The 21,047-nt window shown below is 51.9% G+C and overlaps 1 protein-coding gene across 23 annotated transcripts in view; it reads right to left on the reverse strand.

Annotated features, from left to right (window-relative positions):
- TRIM9 (tripartite motif containing 9) overlaps window positions 1-21,047 on the reverse strand; it is a 66,693-nt gene that overhangs the window by 33,022 nt on the left and 12,624 nt on the right. The gene's annotated exons all lie outside the window — the stretch shown is intronic.

Genomic DNA, 21,047 nt, shown 5'->3' on the forward strand with positions numbered 1-21,047 from the left:
GATCTCCAGGAAGGGTCCCCACCACAATAAGCCTTTTCCAGAGCGGGAACACGTTCCTGGATGCGTCGCCGTTGAAACAAACATCTGCCCAGCTCCCCCGCCGGATCCCTGCTACTTATGGCAAGAGTCACCCCGCTGGGGACTCAGAACTGCGAACCATCGCAGTTAGCCCATTAAACAAGGTTAATTAATGCTATACGACAACGGTGCGCTTATGGGAATGTGCGCAGGGACTCGCGGGCATGCCTGAGTGTACTCATTAAGGGCAGCGCCGCAGGCGCAGTGACAACGTGATTCATAACCGTCCGCCACAGAAAAACAAAGTCCTTCTGGTTTCTGTTATTACGTTAATAAGTCAGAGGCCGCGGAGAGAAATTAAATGACTGATCGGGTCTGTAAATTCTACAGGTACCTTCCATGACCCTTGGAGGAAACCCAAGCTTTAATGCAGTCTGTCACTTCGGAGAAGGATTTAATCACCGGACACGGAAGGCAGAGTCACAGGTTGCCCACAAGCGTGTGATCTACACGCAGGGAGTAGGAGATGGAGACTCAGGAGCAGTTCTCTGCGTGGGAGCAGGGGGGCAGAAGGACCTGAGGCCTCGTCTCCCGCAGGTGCTGTACCAGATCACAGGAAACAAGATGCCATTAATATTTCTGACACACGCTGGAGCCATTTCCCCTCCCTGCAAAAAGCCGGGACGTTGCACTTGGCATCTCCATATGGAAATAAAATATTTGGGGCTTTTCGGGGCTGGGAACCCCGCTCTGGGGACCACTGTCCCCCCGCAGAGCAGGGGCCGGTGGATGGAGTGGGCCGGCCAGCTCGCACGCGCTGGACCGGAGCAGAGTCCCACCCCCAGCTAGCACAGGCAGGGGAATTAATGAGTGTGAAATGAAGAAAAATCCCATTTAGCGCCGTCTTAAAATCGAGCGAATTTGTTCTTTGCAGAAAGCTGGCCTCTTTTTCAATGCTCTTGTTTCAAGGCAGTAAGAAGAGGCCTCTGTAATTCACATTAGCATTAATGGGAGCTAAGCATTTAAATCTCTGTCCCCGGAGCACTTAGGAGAGAATCCGTCCCCTCTTTGTGCTCGCTAATAGCTCTGTAACCCTCCTTCCCAGGCAGGGCTGACAAAGGGATTTCTGTCACTCTGATTCTCCCTCGTCCCAGCGCAGGGCCGAGCGCAGTCGGTGCAGAAGGCTGGTGGCTCGGGAGGGCTGAGCAGGCTTCAAGAAATGCAGAAAAGCATCATTTCAAACTCCGCGTCGTCTCTCCGATGGAGCTGCTCTGGTTCTCCTCCCGTATAACCCAGTTGCCAGCAATGGAGCTCCTCCAGGTTTACCTTGAGGCGAGGAGGGAGCTGGGACTGTTATTTTAGGGTCCGGCTTGGCGTTGGATGCTGGATTAGCAGAGCCGGCTCCGTGTGACAGCTCCATCTGGCATACTGGGAAAAGTCTGACGTTAGCTAGCGTTGGCCACCAACAAGAGCAAGAACAGTTGGCTCTCGTCTCAAACCCCAATTCACTTGCAGGCTCTGACACCACAGAAAGTGGCTGGAGTGCTCAGGAAAGAAGCCATTCTCCTTCTCTGCTCCATGGAGAGCAGGGCAAGCCAAAACCCAATTGCTAGTCCAGGTCCCTTGGCCAGCTGGAAGCCCCTTCCCCACGTCCCTGCCCGCCCAGGAGCTGTGCAGCTCTGTGCTGCCCATCCCTAGCCCACGTGCAGGAACGCAAGCTTGTGTGTGACAGTGAAAGGTGACAAATTCAAACGAGATCAAGAAAAGACATTTCTGTTCATGGTCAGGCCAAATGTACACCCCAGCACAGCATCTTCCAGCTCTTCCAGCCTCCAACAGTTCACCACTCAGGAACCTCATGAGGTGGGCATGGCTTTCACGTAGCCTGTGTAACCCCCCTTGGATTTCTCTTCTACAGAACCATCCTGTCTCCTTGTGGACCAACATAAGCTTTTATCCCTCACGAGGTCCTTTAGCAAGGAGCTCACAGCTTAAGGTTAGGTTTATGGTCGGACTCAATGATCTTAAAGGTCTTTTCCAACCCAAATTATTCTATGATTCTACTATTCCGAGCGCGTGTCCTGTGAAAGCCACCTCCTCTGGGCTGCTGCAGTCCATGCCTGCTTCAAAGGCCATTTGAACCTGAGACTTCAGGTGACTGCACCTCCTTACCAGCCACAGACAGGCTAGGTGCTCCCTGTCACCCCAGGACAGAAGAAAACTCACCCCAAAAGAGCTCTTGGCATTACACTGAGAGCCCAGTACCTGCTCTGACATCCCAAGTGTTGCAACCAGCTCCTGTTTCTCCTCTCCTTCCAATCAAGTCATCCTGCACCCAGTTCCTACACTGGAGCATCCATACGGATGTAAAAGAGACAAGGAACAAGCCACGGCAAGAAAAGATGCTGTTCCCAGCTGTTCCGCTTGTGCCCTCGAAAGGATGAGGAGCTGTCACAGATGTTGGAGTGGAAGTCATGTGCTTCTTTCTTTTAATTAAAGGACAGGACCTACAGCCTTTGAATCTTGAGGCAAGCTTACTGCATGTGATGCCTGACTAATTAAAACGGGATGTTTAATTAAAAGTTGCATTCAGTCAGGAAGTTGATGAAGCTAAACCGCTGCTAATTGGCTTTCGGCTCCAGTCACGAGAGCCTGACTTTTGGATTCAACGCTGCCTAAGAAGAGAAACCAGGGGCTCTGCCTGGAGCTGCAGCCCAAGCTGAACCTGCCCCTCGAGACACCGTGGGGCGAAGGGAGACCAGACAGGGCAGAACCATGTCCCAGGGTCCGAACCGGCTCTATTTGATCGCACCTCACAGACAGCAGCATCTGGAGCTCCAGCAGCCCCCCAGCTCCTAACGCACATAGTGTGATGTGACACCACGCAGGGCTAGGCACTTACAACCTGGAGGAGGCCTCTTACCAAAAACGCCTTAGACCTCTGCAGCTACAGCTGAACCTCACAAACCTGAACCTCCTCAAAGGTCCTCTTCTCTTCCTCTCCCTTCTGCTCTGCTAAGCCTGGAGGGTGGGCTGAAACGGCTCTGGAATATTCCCCTGAAAGGGCACTGGAAACGCAGATGTACGGTAGACGGTAGGTTACATCCTGAGACAACCTCATCCCAAGGCAACCTCATCCGGAGCCTGTGTGCCCAAAAGGTGGGTGGAGGGCAGCGATTTCCTTGCAGCCCATTTGATCTCTGCCTGCTGAGCTCCTCGGCATCTTCGGAGAGCAATCAGGCACCAAGCAGGCTTGAAAGCTGGAGACGGCACCCACTCCCAGGCCCACCTTGGCATGCCTCTGGCAGGGATGCAGAGTAGATACAGGTGACTGGTGCTCCGTGTCTGCAGGGTGAGCGAAGCCAGATCATCTTAGTTGCTAATAACTAACTTTGAGCCAAGGCAGAAGACAGGAATAGAGCGTGGGTCTGAATTACCCTTCTCCAAACACAGCACCGTTCTTCTGCTGCGCGTTTGACATGGGTCCAGCTCAGGTTTTGCTGGCTTCCCATGAGAAGGAGGTGCTCTCAGCCTGGCATCAAGCTGCAAATAAAGTAACAGACGGAAGAGTCTACGCTTGCCAGCAGGACACGCACACAAACACAGAGCCAGGTTTGCGAGCAGAGCTCCGGGTGCAAACTGCAGGCTGGAAACGAACCTGAGAAATGGAACCCTAGGAACCCTCCTGCTCCCCTGCTGCAGACAACGGGGCAGCAAGGGATGGGAAGGCAAACTGCTCTGTATCGGGGGCCTTGGTTCTCCTCCTTCATTGCAGTTATGTCAGGGAAACCGGGGTATGGAGGAGGGAGATGAAATGTAAACGACTAAAACACAGCAGCCCCTGCTAGAGGAGCTCCCCGTGGGGAGCGTGTCTGAGGGGGGGCTTCTCCTGCTGCCCCTGCAGCAACCCGGGGGGGGCAGCTGGGGTCTGCAAAGCAGATGATCCTCCGCACGTGCAAGACAGGCTGGCTCTTGGGGATGGAAAGGCATCCGCCGAGCGGATTATCTCTGGGGCAATTTGTATCAGAGTTAATTCCAGGGCTTGCGGCAGGGGCCCTGTGTCACTGGAAGAGGCAGAAGATGCCATTACGCCCGCTACTATGAATCCAAGGCCCTGGTGAGTCCTCCTCACGCGGAGGCAAAGCACGCAGACCTTTGCCACTGCAACCCTGCGAAAACCCCAGGCGGAACCTGAGAAGGGAAGACCCCCGAGATGGGGACACTTTGGGGTGTCTCGCCTCCATGGTGGTGGCACCCACGCGCAGCCCCACAAGGATTCCCCAGCCCTGGCTGGAGCACGGGTGAGTTACAGCCTTTTCAGTGCAAACTGAGAGGGATGCGAGGGGTTTGGGATGCCCAAAGATACAACCCAGCATGGCTGTATCCATCTGCGCGGAGCAGGAGAGCACCCAGCCCTTGATCCCTCCACAGTGCTGAGAGCACCCAATGCCCATGGACACCAGTAGGTGCTGAGGGTGCTCAGCATCCCCAGGGACACAGACCGTGTTGTCCTCTTGCAAGCCTTCTCCTTTCTCTCATCTTCTATTGTTTTCCCCTGTCTCCGTGCAGCAGCACAGCAGATTCATGTGTGCCACCCAAAGCTGGCAGGGGGAAGCCCCACTTCCAGAAGGGACTGTGGACCAGCCCAGGATGGAGGCAGTGGAGAATTCATCCAGGACAACCTTCTCCTGTCCCCTCTGCCAGGCAGACAGGCTGCCTGCAGCCCTCTTGCGAGCTGGGGGTGCTGATGCAGTGGGTTTTTCCCCATGCCAAGCCCCGAAGTGGGGCTGCTGCCAGCCAGCCGGTAGGATTTTTGTAATAGCCACTTATTTTTTTAATAGCGTTGATAACAGAGCAGCAAAGCCGTTCTGGTTGCTGCAGCGCAGAGCAGAAATCACTGCCAATCCTGGCAGTGTCAGAGTTGGAGGCCTTATCAGCTCAGCCCAGGTTGTTCTCATTTATTCCTGTTCGCCCCGAGTCACTGCGTATCAAGGTAAAATTTTGCAGACGGACGCGCATCTGTCCTCCCCTGCAACACGGAGCTGCCGCAGGGTTACGGGTGTTCGCTGGGTCTGGGGAAGGCCGGGCACGGCAGGATCCCCAGGGATATCCCCTCGAAGGGCAAGCCCTGAGAGCTCAGGTCAGATGCTGCGGACAGACGCCCACCCCTGCGAGCCTGGATGTCACCGTGCTGCCTGCCTGCTGTGACACCGTGCTGGCCTGACCGACCCCTTCGGCACACAGCTAAGCCTGTGTCTGTGCCATTTCTGGGTCCAAACCCCGGGGTCGGGGGATCGCTTGCTTCTTCAGAATCCCCATCCTACAGCATCCTCTCCCCCCATGAGATGATGACTGCAATAACCAGCCAGGAGCCGAAGCCCCCAGTAGCGACGTGCTGTCACTTGGGCGCACAGATGGCCCCGGCCGCTGGCTTTGTTCACGCAGACACTAGGGCAGTGTATTTTCCTCAGCAGGCAGAACTGATTCAAAGGCTCCAGCCTGGAAATAAAACAAGGATATATTCTTTTCAAGCGTGATCTTGCTAAAACCCTTTCATTGCCTCCCGTGTGGCCCTGGGATTTCCTGGCGCCCTGCAGGAACGCTGCTCTGCCTCCTCCCAGCCTTGCTGCGGGCAACTGAATTCATGCTGAGTTTCTCGCACGTTTTATTTAGCCTGGTCCCAGTATAACCTGCAGCAGCAGCGGCAACGTCACCCCTCGCCCTGCAGGTGTGGCAGAAAGGGATGGGGTTCTCTGCCCTGACCAGCCCCAGCCTTCAGGAGTCCTCTCCAAAAGGAGAATTCTAATGTTTTGAAAACAACCTGCTGCGACTTGGTCTCCAAGCCCTGGAGCTGCGCATTAGCCGGCACTGGGGACGCTGCCGGAAGCAAGAGACCTAGGGTAAAACCATCGACTATTCTTGTTGCGTGGATTTTAATGCATGCAATTGTTACGCCAAAATTGCTGAAGAATAATTCCGGCCTCCAGACACCCTGCTGGGAGCAGCGTGCATGAACAGCCTAGCTGGGACGCCGGGGCTGTGGGTGCCTGGGGGGACAGGTCACACTCTGCTTCTTCCGCTCCGAAACAGCAGAGCACTTTGCTCCTGCTGCGAATAATCCACGTGCTCGCTTGAACCTGCTGCTTCCCTGTTCACAGGCCTTCTGTGGCCAGGACAGCTGGTGTTGCACAGCCTGCAATGACTTCTCAGCGGCCTTTGGGAGAAGCTTCTACAAAGAGGAAGACTTGAACCCCCAACTTCCAGCATCCTTGCAATTTAACCCCACTCCTGCAAGGGACAAGCAACCAGGCATGCAAAACTCTCCAGCAGAAGATACGGCTGCCAAGTGACCTGAGATAATATGCCAGTGGCTCGCTTCCAAAAACGTGGGGACACCAGATGAAGTTGTTAGATGCCACCGGAGCCACGGTGACCTTCTATGCCCCAGTGCTGTAGGATCACCCTTGGTTTAGCTTAGCCCCCTGAAGAGGGTAGACCTGGGACGATTCCTCGCAGCCTGACAAGGGCCAGCTCTGCGCACAGGGACACTCAGTGTGGATCATTTCACGCGTGGCAACTTGCTTGGCCGTCCCTAGTCCTTGGATTAAACAAATGCAAGAGGTATGAAATGTCCTGGTCTGCTCCTTGCTGACAGTTCCTTGCTGTGAGGATGCGTTGAAGATGCTCTGCCCTTGCTTTGATATAGGATGTAGTTCTTGCTTTGATTTAGGATGTAGTCCTTGCTTTGATTTTTAGGGAGAAGAAATGGGAGCACTAAGATGAGAGTAATAGCCCCTTTGATATTGTCCAATTAATTCCTGTTTTGCTTCATTAGTACTCAACAACAAATCATCTTAGCCTTTTACTGGCAAAACCTAATGCACGTCTCTGAAATCACACAGATAAATACCAGCTCTGCTACAGGGATGCTGAGAAAAACACAAGCTAAACGAGGATCTGCTGCCTGCTCACGGGGTACGCAGAGGGGCAAACAAGGCGAGGGCGAAAAGCTATTTTAAAAGCTCAGATCTGTAGAGTGAGTTGATGCTGAGGTCCATGTTGCGCATTTCAGGAGGAGAAACACTTTGGACTTGCCCTTGCCTGGTCCTGCTTCAGCGGCGCCGTGTTAGGTGTGCTCCTGGAGAACACCTCCCAGGTAGTGTCCTTCAGAGGAGGCCAGCTCCTGCCGCAGCTCTGCACAGACATCAGGGTGGAAACGCAGGTCGAGAGCACTGCAAATACATGTCGCAGCCGTTCACTGCAGGCTGCTTTTCTGCGCTTTTTCTTCTTTTTATTTTTCTGCCTTTTCTTTTTCCTGGCCTGGGTGGCGGTCTCCCTTGGAGTCTTCTTACCAAGATGATACTGATTGAGTTTGGCTTCTTCTGGGATCCGAATCCCGGCAAGAAGGCCAGGAACTTTGCTAGTGGCTGGTTCACACAAGCAAGACTAGAATAAATTCCTCCCTCTTGTCCCTCGGGAGGCAGCCCAGGGCACGGCAGGCAGCAAGAAACAGGCTGCTCTATGCCTACAGACTCTATGATTCTGTGATTCTACAGGCAGCTGCCCAGGGTAGGGGGTTGGAACGAGGTGATCTTTAAGGTCCCTTCCCACCCAAACCATTCTGTGATTCTGTGAGTCTACGACATGTGCCAGCAACAAAAGTACGGGCAGCTCCGTAAGGCTGCCGGGAGGAAGCCAAGAGATGCTTTGGCCAGAAAAGGGAAGGTGAAGATCCTGGTGCAAGCCAGTCTGCCCAGTGCAACGGCAGCACGTAGCTCCCTTTGATGACTGTACCGAGCCCTGTCTTGAAGAGTGCAACAGGAATGACGGCTGATGACTGTCACTTGTGACCCAGCTGGGAGCGCACTGATCTATAGTTGCTGTCACGCAGCCGGTGGCATTTCCAAACCACCGCGGAAGCACGGGGCTCGTTTGCTGTGTGTCAGTGTTGTTGTGTTTTGAGAGATGAATGAGGCTGGCGAGAGGCAGAGGACAGCTCGAAGCTGAGCAATGACTTCTCCAGGCTCCCTCCCCTCCCTGCAGGCTATGGTCCACCAACTACAGCGTCCCAAGCGGGTGGAACTGCTCGTAGATCTCCTGGGTTAGCACTTACAGCCCCATCCCTCAGCAAATGGGCTGGTTCTTTGCTAGAGGTGCAACTTCCAGGCAGAATAAGCACCCAACTACACCTATGCTCCTCTCTGGAGAAGCTGGGAACACACCATCTTGCAAACACTCTTCCTATGTTTGTGGAAAAAGGAGGTTAAAGCACCCTTTGCTGTGCCCCAGCCCTCAGAGGGCTGAGTGCTGGAGCAAAACCCTACATGGCGAAGGGCAGCCTTGCAGGGACTGTAGGTTGTTTGTTTGTGCTGGGTTTTTTTTTTTTTGTTTTTGGTTTTTTTTTTTTTTTTTTGGTGTGTGTATGGTTGGACTCGATGATCTCAAGGGTCCTTTCCGACCACGAAGATCCTATGATTCTATGACTGTCACTGCAGCCAGCAGGGCTGTTCCATGGGCCCCAACCCCTGGGCCATACCCTGCTCCTCCTGGGTTGGCAAAGGTCTTCCTTGGACAGGAATCAGTCAGGCGAGAGTGTAAGAGTATAGCTGTCGACATCCTAACGTCACTGGGGCTGCCTGCTGAAATCAGGCACGTTCTGGCCTGATCAACAGATGTCCCTTCCCTAGGGAGGACAAAGAGCAGAACACATTGCAGACGGACTACTAGGAAAAAAATAGCAAGAAAATAAGTCCATGCTGAAGGGAAACCGCAGGAATTTGGCTTCCAAGTACCCTGGAAAGCAAGATCCGTGTTACACAGAGCTGCTCTTAAAGCTGCTCTCCTTTGCTACCCTTACCAACGTAGAACCAGCCCCGAATAAACATCCAGGAAGGAAACCAAGAGAGATGGCTTATTGACACAGAGTTACCCACCGGTCTGCTGCACAGCTGTTGAAGAAGTCAGTGCACGGCAAATATTGAGAGTAATAACGTTTGGCAGCGTAAGGTAATCAAGGCAACTGATCTAGTTATAATGAGCCTCGGCAAGCACCGAGTTGAGCTTCTGGAGGAGTACTCCGCAGGTCAGAAGGAACTGGCTCATCAAGCAAGGTCTTCTGCATCGCAGGCAGACACCGAAATCGCCATTATTATTGTTTTAAAAGCTAATAAATTCATCGCACAGCCTTAATTAGAGAGAAAGGCAGTTAATAAAACCAGACATTGCATTTCCTGAGAAGACTGCTCAGCAGCTATTCTTTAGGGCAGCCGATCCCTCCTTAGATCGCTGCTCCTTGTGGCATTTTCCCTTCACTCTGAATAAGCCTCCGAGCCCTGAATAAATCCTGGATTCCCCTTCCCACAGTGCAGAAGACGTAAGGGAACAGCACTCAACTTGTTCCACCAAAGAAAATCCCCATTGTTCAGCACAGACAGAACCTGAGATGTGTTCTTTAACGTGCCTAAAAACGTATTTACATGAGCAAAAGTTGCCGCAAGGTAGAAGCCTGGCCATCAGGCCACCTTCTGACCCACAACGCTGCTGTGACCAAGAACAGCCCCCGTTCTCTAGGAATGATACTTTGGGATGTAAAAGACTGCACCAAGAACATCCTCCAAGAGAAGGTTCCTCTGCACCATCCCTCTCACAAGCTAGTGGAAGACCTCAGAAGAGACAACAGAGCCTCTTACGGAGGTGGAAGGCCGTACATCCATCATAGCACCGGAGGTACAGTCACCGTATGACCAAGATGCCACTGTTGCTGTCCTATGAGCGTGGCTATGAATTCCCACCAAAGTTCTAGAGAGAGAGAAGCAGCCGCCCTGGTCAATGGCAAACATCAAAGCAGGCCTCCACATGATGCTCAGGGAACACCTAGCTATGGTCAAGCTTGTCAGCCCTTCCCAAGGACTCCCATGTGCCCATGACTTGAAAAGCACGATGTGAAACAGTGATGATGTTATGGCCAGCATTAATTACATACAGAAAGCAAACCCCTCTCCCTGCTCCAGCTCACTGCTGTGAAAGGCTCAAGGTGTGATGCGTTGAGGACAGGTCGATCACCAGGGCTGCATGCCTACTGAGAAAAACCTCCCAAGCTTTGGTCTACATTTTCCTGTGAAGCTCCTCTCACTGTTTTTCCTGCAGAATTCCTTAAACCCAGACGTGCATTGTGCAAATACCCAGCAAACGGCCTATTTCCCACAGGTCGGACTCAGGTTTGTTGGTGGAACGATCAGGACAGAGGTTCAGTATCTCTCACAACAAAGGAAAAGCAACGCAGCAGCAAGCTGCTGCCATCTACCTAACAAACACCCCCCAGGCCAATGCTCCACTTGACCTCCCTTCTCCTTCAGGCTCAAGGAGTGCCAGAGGGCTTGAGTCCATCCAGAAGAAAATGAGCTCCCCAGGGATTGCTATGAAATGCTGTTACTTATGCAGAACAAATGAGCAGCAGGGGAAGGACTGCCAGAAAAGGTCAAGGAGCTTTAAAACACTTCAAATCAGGTGAGTAATGGGGAAAGGTTTGGGTCTGGCTAGGTTGGAACGGCACAAACCACTGCTGCATCTTTTTATTCAAAAAGTCTGGGGGGCATTCCTGTAAATGCTGAGGAATCGTAGAATCATAGAACAGTTTGGGTGGGAAGGGACCTTTAAAGGCCATCTAGTCCAACCCCCTGCCATGAGCAGGGACATCTTCGACTAGATCAGGTTTCTCAGAGCCCCGTCCAGGCAGACCTGGAATGTTGGGTAGGTGGTGGGATGGGGCATCTCCCACCTCTCTGGGCAACCTGGGCCAGTGTCTCACCACCCTCAGTGTAAAAAATGTCTTCCTCTCTCTAGTCTAAATCTTCCCTCTTTCAGTTTAAAGCCATTACCCCTTGTCCTATCACTACAGGCCCTGCTAAAAAGTTCATCCCCATCTTTCCTGTAGGCCCTCTTTATGTACTGAAAGGCCATGATAAGTTCTCCCTGGAGCCTTCTCTTCTCCAGGCTGAGCAACCCCAAGAGAAGCTGCCAGAAGATCAGGGCACCCACTTTTGGGGGGACAGTCACCACAAGAGTACACAGCATCTTCGAGCACCAAGCATCTTCCCCTGCAGTCATCCAGGCAGTGCACGTGGTCCTGGCATTGCCCAGCATCCGGGAAGATGCACACTGCAGATCTTAACGCTTTCTGCCTTAAAATTATGCTCTGTCTGCCTTCAATCCAATTACGCCTTCCCACTCAGCCTGCCTCCGCGGTTACTCACACTTTAGCTCTTCCATCCCATTATTGCATTAAGTCTTTAAATCTGATTACTTTGTTTGGAGTTAAATTTAAACCTGATTAACTGCATAAACAATGATTTTTACCAGTCCTAGCTCAAACACAGGAGAAAAGAGGCTGAAAGCCCCATGGGGCAATTCCTCCTTCCGCAGTGAGCGTATTGACCATCCTTTTGTCCTGTCCTGTAGCCTTTAATAACCATCTGTGTGCTGTAGTCTGGCACAATCATAAACAGGCTTGACAGCTAGCCAACATCTTGACTTTGCTTTGACATTTAATTGCCTAGAAATGCAAATTGTACTGCGCTCTTCAGCTCTGAGCCATATTCACTGAGGCACGAAGGTAAAGGAATACACCCCACCGTGGCCACGGGCCGGCATTCAGTGCACTCACTGGGGTGGCAGAAGAAGAGCAGCAGCTCATCAGCACCACCACTGATGACCACACAGTCCCACCACAGAGGGCAGCCCAATGAAAACACCCTCCTACTGAACCTGGTCCTGGTACGGCATCCAGGAGGCCTGGAGTCCAAGCCCTGCTCCACCGTTAGGTGACCAGCGGGACACTGGGCAAGTCCACTTCTCCCATCTCCTGCCAGTGTAGACCAGAAAGCCCTGGGGCAGTTGAGTGGGTGGTGGGCACTTGGTCTAAGGAGCCTCATGTGCTTCATACAAAGGTAAAAGCACGACTTTCAAACAAAACCAGTATGCAGGCTGACACCAAACAGGTCACACAGCCTTAGCGTCCTCGTGGCTCTGTGTGCCGTCAGTCCTGTGCAGTATCTCACTGTCCATCTGAACCCAGCTGGCAACCCGCCGTGGCCTTCAGAGATCCCGTCCCGGTGCCTTAGCAGCAGCTTCTCATTTCACAGCCCTTTGCCTCTTTGGCTGCTGACCAAAACTGGGATTTTACAGAACATCAGCAAGCACTTGTGGACTTAGCTGAAGGGAGGTTTTCAAAGGCACAGATGGGAGATGGCATCTCATTCCCTTTGGCTATCAACACCCAGGCCTTCCCTTCGATGGGAGGAAGCACATACATCCCCCCAGCATCTCCACAAAGCAGGGCTGCATCATGGCCTTGCAGATAACCCATCTGCTGGCATTTCCTAATGAATCCTTGATGCTGCACCCTCTGAGGATGGGCCGGCGTACCCAAAAGCTTGTCTGCCTTTCCCAACTGAATTAACGTAGCAAAAGCTATCTCCTCTCCCACTCACATCTTACCTTGGGCACATCCAAAGTCCAACACAACTACAAGACTGTTGCTTTTCTGTTTATGGTCTTCTGGCTATTTGCTCTTAACCATCTGCCCCTATGGAAGGCAGTCTGGCATGTGCTGAAGTGAAACAGCATCAGCACTAGATGACCTTTAAAGGTCCCTTCAAACCCAAACCATTCTACGGTTCTACGACTACAGCCCGCAGTCAGTCTTTTCCATCACTGTCTCAAATCTAAACGCTCTCAGCCCTAGGCCATCTTTCCCAATCTGATACTGCCTGATGGGATACTGGCTAATACCAGTTGAAGGAGACGGTATTTGTGGTCATTAGCAGTTATTCTGGCCATCGCCCATTTGCCAAAACTCCCAAACACAAAGCCTACTCTGGGACAAGGGTAAATTTAACCACATTTCCACTACTACAATTTAAGCGCCAAACTTCTTGCTGCATTCATGAAAACACAAAGCCTGCAACAGCCCCACTATAGGCTTGAAGACCACGACAGTCCCCCTCTCCAACCTCCTCTTCCCCTCTCCGCGCACGCCCGGCTCATTCGTTCTTTCCCCGGCGGTCACCCCAGCTGCTCTCCCCATGGCTCGCAACTGCCTCAATGCCTGGGTGCCCCACGCTGTCACCGTCCTCCAGCCGAGGCTGTGCCGGCAGGACTTTCCCCTACACACAGGACAGCTCACAGCCCCCTTTGGGAGTGTTTCTTGTGCTCTTCTCCAAGGTCTTTGATTGACTGTGCTGTGTACAGGACTTGACCAAATAAATCACTGCGGACTATCATCTCTGCGGGCAAATACACCGCTACCTACCTAACCTCGGAGTACACAACAAACCCCTTTCTCTCTGCTTCTCTGGCATATTTTTAAAAGAACGTGGGGTTTTTGTTCCTGTTTTTTTTTTCTAAATGTTGCCCTTGGCTACTGCTTTAAAGCTCGTGTTTAACGGTGAGCGCCTGATGAGCACAAAAGCGAAACATTAAATCTCCCAGGATGTTCTGTGTATCCAGGATGCCCAGAGCCATCAGCGAAACACACTTCGGGGACCTGAGCATTTCCATTCCTGACAACTGGGCTGCAAGGTACGACTGCTCAGGAGCCGCTTTGCTGTCCCAGCCGAGCCCCTGTGCAGCAGGACCGCTCTCCCGGGGACATGGAGAGGGGACGGCCACACATCTGACTTACCCAGCCCGTCTGCGCCAGCAGCGACAGGATCAACGCTGGGAGACCTCTGCTTTGCTAGCAGCCACTGGCAGGCAAGACTCCACTACCAACAGAACAGCAGCCAATTATTACTAATTTTATGCTTTCTGCTTTTAATAAGATTGCTGCTATCACATGGCAGCAGAAGGGGGGGGGGGGGGAAACGAAATCAAGATGCGTATGGATCGACTGGCCTTCCTGCTCCATCCCTTCCCTCTCCAACAGGACGGGGAACTGCTCTCTGCAGACATCTCTTTGGATCAGCCATGAGCCTCTTCCAGACTCCCGCCAGCCCAGGTGACAGATGAGGAGCTCTCAGCAGCACCGAAGCGTTTCTTGTGCCTGGGAAGCTGCAGGGATTGTAGCTTTGGCATCGCTTCTCCTGTCTCTTGGAAGAAGCAGAGGCCAGAGGGACTCAATCCATGTTAAGCTTACAAGAGAAACTGCCTCCTTCAGTTATCGCTGCTGCCTCGGGGCAGAAGGCTGGACTTGAGCTCTCTGAGGTCCCTTCTCACTTGAAGTTTTCTATGACCAAAGCTGTATTACTCCAAAAAAAAAAGAGCTTTTGGTTGCCATGAACGTCCCTGCCTGGACAGAGAAGCTTCCACCTGGTCACTCACTGGGGTTTCAGCGTGGGGGCAGAGCAGCTCCAGGCTCTTCAGCAGAGCAAGGCCACTTGGGCTTCATGTAGTCCTACCTCTACGCATGTGATTTCTGCGCGAGCAGTTCTTCTTTCCCCTCTGGGCAGAGGGGAGGCTCTGCAGGCATGCCCTGAGCTCCTGCTCACTTAAACCAAAGACTGTTGCCACTGCTGTGCGTAGGGGAGGGCTCTTTCTCCTCTCCAAGGAGAAAACCCCAGGTTGCAGGTGCAGCAGAGATCAAAGGGCAGGTCCAAGGATCAGGATTTTGTATTTCCTTTGAAGCACCACTTTAGAAATACTTCCCATCACCATGGATACTGGAGCACTGGGAACACAACGCTCACCACAGCAGCAGCATCAGAGATGCTCGGGTGGCTGCTGCCAGGAAAGCACTTAGAGCCGAGCAAGAAAGCTCAGATCTCACCTCAAGTGCAGGAAAAACACAGTAAATGCAGCTTTTCTCCTCTGTTAACTCCTTCCTCCAGGCACTGGAGTCTGAGCCCCCGCATCTGGAAGCCCCCCAAGTTGGAAAGGGTTGGATTTGGGATTCCTCCCAAAATGCGATAGCAACCAGATTGCATTTAGTGCGGCAGATACCCGAAGAGCCAGTCTGGATTCCAGAGACTTCAAAACATGGAGGGAAAAGGACTTACGGGGAAGGACAGAGATGGGAAAGCATCTCATTCCCAGACTAAGAAAACCCAAAAGTCCTACTTCATACAAGGAACAGGCTGTGTGTGTGCTGGATGCTCCATCCCCATACGGGATGTGCGCAGGGGGCACTTCGCAGCCCCTCTGGAGACGGCCTCAGGCAGACAACCTGGGCAGTACTGCAATCCCCAGGCTCCCTAGTAGCCATTTGCTCCCAGCGGCAAGGCCAGACTGGTCGGCATTTCTCCAGTAAGCTCAGGACACACACCAGTGGCTGCAGCACTTTGCTCCATTAAATCAATCCCTTGGGACACACGATGCTTTTTTACCCAGGCACAAGCATCACCCCGAGGTCCTCAAGGCCTCCCCGGCTGCGCAGAGGACACCACAGTGAAACCAACGGAGCGGCTCTGCGGGGGTCCCGTGTGCTCAGGAGCACTGAAAGGGGACTGAGAGGCAGAAGACCCAGACCTCTGGTATCCTCGCTTTCCAGCCTGAAATCCTTTTTGGAAGCAGGGCAATGTGGCACAGCATGAGGGAGGAAGGAGCAAGCAGCCAGTGGAAGAGGTTTAACGCCAGGTCCTCCGGGAAGGAGCCCACCAAAGCCAGCGACGTGGCCAGAGCGCAGGCAGGTGTGAATTCAGCAAGCGCAAAGATTTAAAACCTCTGAGGATTTCAACTTCCATCTCTCCTAATGCAATCCAGGAACGAGCTCTTTGGAAACCCCACTCCCTCAAGCTCAGAAGACACGTTTGAAGTGGTCTCTTGAGAGCCCACGCTAAGATTTTTCAAGGAAAATCAACGGCAGAGAGAGGCAGAGAGTGACAAAAGCACTTGAAGGCAGTACGAGGCTCGGAAGGGTGTAGGCAGGGGAAGATGAGAGTCGTTACCGGGAAGGCTAACCAAATGAACGGGATGGATTATGAGAAGATCGTAGACCCATTAATAAAAAAGGAGGGAGAATAAATCAATAATTCTGGAAGAGCTGAGATAATGCGCGCCTTTCAAAAAATTATTCTGTAATAAGAAAGGACGTACGGCTAATTAGGAAGTAATGAAGAACTTGCCAGTGTATCTACAGAGAGCGAGGAGGTGAAGGGGCTCCGTACCCAGAACCGAAGGATATCGGAATCACCGGAGCTGAGCCATACATCTTAGTGTCACAAGGAAAGCAGTTAATGGACTCACTGAATCATTCATGATTATTTATGAAGAAGTGAAGAATCCAGGAAGTACCAAGGGATGGGAGGGGGGAATAATTCACATTTACTTCAGTAATAGTTGTGGGTTTTTTTTTTTTTAGAGGAAAGAAAGAAGTGCTCCCAAGACCTTAAAGAAAAACCAGCTTAAGGAGAAAAGGAGTTACAAATACCTCTAAAAGTCTCTAGAGAATAATACCCCGTCTCAGCATGGGGAGGATACACCTGGATGTTGGACTCCTGCAACCCCCCGCAGCAAAGGCATCACCAGCAAGGCCAGGGCTCACTCCGCAGGGAGCCCAAACCTCGCCAACCTGGCCTTGGAGGACCTGGAGGACTATCAAGGTGAAGGAAAACACTGGAGAAACTCTCCTAATCTAAATATGCGAGCAGGGAAGGGGGGGAAATAGAGAGATGGGTTTAGTTCACAGAAGGCACATCAAATGGTTGTCTTAAATTGTAAGCTGCCTTGTAAAGAGCGGCGTCCGGGATTAGCAGGTGGTATCTCCAATCTCAGATGAAGCTTCGCAGTTCTTTATCTTTACACGCAAAAGGCCTTTTATACCACAAAAGTGCAAACACGGCTGGAAGTGATAAACGTGATCTCTTCCACAGCAAAACTTTTTTTTCCCTTTTTTCAAAGAGCCTCCACAGACCTTATGCAATCTGTATCCGACAGGGAGTAGGAGATCCCTCTCGTTCTGCAAAGTCAGCAAAAGCCCCACTCTTTCCACTTCGGTAAAGGGTTTGTTTTAAGTCACTGGTTTAACTTAGGGGGGAAAAGAAGTCTCTTGCAACGTGATCGCTGGGGGTTTGAAGCTCTTGGGGAGATGGGTACTTTAGCAATATTTATAAGCTCAGCTTCAAACCCAGCACAAAGCTGGCCAGCTCGCAGCAGCGCTCCCCAGCGCCTCCAGAGCTCTGCTATTCCAGTCTCCAGCTCCGCCGCGACACCACCCAATGTGAAAGAGAACGGGAGAAAATCTCCCAGGTGCGGAAGGCAAACACACCACGATGTGCTGGCAGGGGCTGGATGCAGCTTGTTAAAATGCCCTTTATTCTCCCCGCTGCTGGGCTTACGTGGATGAGCAGCAGCAGAAGCGAACCTCAGCTGAGTTTCAACCCTCCTGCTACGCAACTCTGGTCTGGTGCAGCAAGGACCTCATCGGTAAGCAAAGACAAGCTGCTCAGGAGAAAAGGTATCTGGGCAGCAGTCCGTACTCAAAGCAGAGGGGCTTCATGCAGCCCGACAGCGTTCAAAGGTGCTCTGATGGGTATTGGTTTAATTAGGTACGTTAAAGTGGTGCAGAAGAGAAGGGTGCAGGGACTCCCATGGGCACCTGAGCTGGGATGTCCACCCTGCAGAGCTGGATGAACGACAGACCTACTCTAGTGGGATCAGCCCAGTGCTCCGCCTGAGCTCATTAGACTCTTAATTAGCTCCCATGCGATCAGCTTGGGTGTCCCTGCCGTGACCCCCTGGTTTCACAACCCATATGCAGAGGATGAGCCTGGGTTCGTCTCCTGGCTGCCGCGAGCTCTTTGGGCTGCGGGGCAGCACCTGAGCTCCCCCTCCCCTCTGGCACCGCCGGCTTCAAGGCTCGAGGGCTGCGAAGAGGCTGCAGCTGCTTCCAATGACAGCTTGGAAGTAATGAAGGACAAAGACTCCTGTCCTGGTTTGAGCAACACAGGACTAATTTCTCTTCTAATGCTTGGGAAAACTGCACCTTTAGAAGATTCTAGTGTCTGAATTGGTGAAAATATTTACTTTACAGCCAGCTCTGATGTGGGGGTTTCAAGGTCTCAGTGTTTTCCAACTCACCAGGTGCAGGGATGAGGAGGAGCGAGACCTGGGCACTTGCCCCAAGTTGCCAATGGGATTATTTCAGACCATGAATGGCACATTTAACAGATATTATAAAGTTTGGTGAGGAGTTCTCTCTCTCTCTCCCCCTTGATGGCGGTGGTCCAGAGAACTCCTTGCCCTGGTGCCGGAGCCCTGAGCCCTTCCCTTCCTCCCGAAGCCGCAGCGCTCGCAGTGTCCCACATTGGCTGTCCCTGCTGGGTGTGCAGCTTCCTGCTGAGAGAACGGGCTGAGCATAATCCTTGTCTATTTTATATTGGTATTGGGATCAATGTTGACTGTCTAGTGTTATTAATGTTAATTATCTAGTCTTATTCTATTAAATCTGCATATATCCCAACCCTCAGGTTTCCTTGTTCTTCTCCAATTCCCCTTCCCTCCCAGGAAGGGGTCATCGGGTGAGGGAATAATGGCCTAAACGGCAATAAATTGTTGTGTGTTCCTCAAACCATAACAACTCTGAACACAAATGTCACATAAACCCAGGGTTTCTAATACCACTCTAAAACGTGACGTTTGGGCTTTTTTCAGTGGCAAATTGCAAGGTAGGGGGGTAAGTTACAGAAGTGCCAGGACCTGGTTCCTTCGGGTTGCAGCTTTGATCCTTGAAGATTTTGCCTTACTCAAACACATTTCTATTTAAACTTACGACCAACTTTGAATCCGGCAGGGAAAACCAGCTCATTCCGCAAAGCTTGCCCAGGCCCGTCATTCCCTTCCCTCTCCCTAGCACAGGGAGGGGGCTCGGGAGGCTCCCGGCAAAGCAGCAGCAGCCACAGGCGCTCGCTGCGAACACACGAGGAGCAAAGAGCACCGTAGGCACTGCCACCGTGGAAAGCCACCAAGGAGGCACCCGTGGGGGCGTCCTTAAGGACGAGCCCTTAAAAGGAGGAATGTATTTCATGCTGCTGGGTGTAACAGCCCCGAAATAAAATCTCAGTTTTGCAAGGCAGATAAATCAGTGCCGCTTTGAGGGCTTGCTGAAGGGCGCACGTGTAAAGCCCTGCTCCGAGGGGCACACGAGCAGGTCCTGCTGCTTCCCCGCTTTGGGGACATCAGCATGGCCACGGCGTTCCCTGCATGGACCCCGTCTCTCCGGACACGGGAGGGCCCAGCTGGATGACCGAGGCCACTGGGAACCAGCCACCCGCGGTGGGCTGTGCCGACCTGGGGACAAACCACTTCCCAGCAGAACAAGAGAGCCTTCTCCCACATCCATTCCTCCTCTGCCTGCCACATTCGCACCCTATCAACTCCATACCCCTTGTCTAGGGCCAGGGATGTTAACTGGTATTTAATTACAGACTACATCATCTGCCACTCCAAACACAGACATTAAAAATAATCATCTACGCTATCAGCTCTGTCTCAGAATAAATAGTGACGCTTTATTGCAGAGCTGTGTAGCCGCTGAGGCTACCTGCTTTTAAAATATTCTCCGTAACGAGAAGGTAGATTAATGTATTTATGCCCATGCGAAATGGTGAATGCAATAAGTCATTACATAAACTGTTACATAAATTACCAGCCAATCGCATACACATTTTCAGAGTCAAATTCCCCCAACCTCACGCGGAAGGAGTAAATCACTTCAAGCTACGACAGTTATTCCTGACGGCGGGGACCACTCTGCACTAACGAAGGAGGCAGAATCTGGCCTTAAATTACACACTCGACACGTATTTGTGGTATTACTTGTATTCAGAGGTCGCTTGGCTCCTTGCAACTGTATCTGCAAATCAACGTGGAGACCTCAAACCGAGTAAACTGTCTATTTAAACAAAGCGACGGCAACATAATAAATATTGATTTTGTAAACATTTTACCGGAGTTAAAAGCTTTTCACAGAGATGGCCATTAGGCACATAACTCTCCTCCAGATCCCTGGTAAGCACATTTATTAATAGGTCACATATTACAGCGGAGTCTCAGGCAGTCTAAACCAGCACAGCTCCCCTGAACTCGACGCTGCAGCACACGCTCTCACCAGGTGGTAACGTTGGTCCTGTAAGATTCCTTATATTTAATTTAAATCAAATGTAGTTTGAGGCAGGTATAAGTAAAGCGGATGTTTTCTTGGGTTCGGGAACCCTGCTGCGATGTAAACTCTTCTGGAATGGCTTAACACTTGGCGACTGCATAAATACAAACTCTACTTGTACGTTTTTGTTTGAAATTACAGTCATGTTGCTGTTTATAACATACAAGGTGAGGAAACACATTCACTAGTTCCACTCACCAGAAACACTTCTGGTTCCATTCACTGGAAGGGAACTGTTCCATGAGGACAACTCTGAATAAATCACACTGCCCAGCATCCCTCAGCCTTGGCGATCTCTGCTGGACACCACCAGTGCCCACGCTGGGTGAGGAATAACTCCAGTATCCCACCCTTCCAATCCCAGCCTCCTGATTAAATATGAGCTCAACTGGTTTATTTTCTGGCTAGCGCGTTGCTGTCACTTGACAATGTGATCGCTCTCTGCGGTAGGGAATCATCACCAATTCAGGATAAACCCCCAAGCTGCCCTTGCAGGACTGGGGGATGATGAAGCCCTCAGATGTGTTCCGCTGACACGCGGCCTCTATCGGCTGCTGGGGAGGACCACTGCGGGCAGTTCACATCAAGCACCCAGTACCAGCCAGGTGCCATATCGGAGCTGGGCAACTCCCAGTTGCAGGCAAACCCCTCCAGTTTTGCAAGAGTAAGTCAATTGTTGGGTTTCTGTCAACTCTCATCACGCGCATGGAATGGAGGTGGTCAATGATTGCAGTCAATGGCATTCGATAGCACAATCTACACAAGGCCTTAGCCATACATGAAGACTATCGAGTTGCGGAATCACAGATCGGTTTGGGTAGGAAGGGACTTTTAAAAGACATCTAGTCCAACACCCTGCCATGAGCAGGGACATCTTCAACGAGATCAGGTTGCTCAGAGCTCCGTCCAACCTGGCCTGGAATGTTTCCAGGGA

This window comes from Rissa tridactyla, chromosome 4, assembly GCF_028500815.1.
Source record: "Rissa tridactyla isolate bRisTri1 chromosome 4, bRisTri1.patW.cur.20221130, whole genome shotgun sequence".
Classification (NCBI taxonomy): domain Eukaryota; kingdom Metazoa; phylum Chordata; class Aves; order Charadriiformes; family Laridae; genus Rissa; species Rissa tridactyla.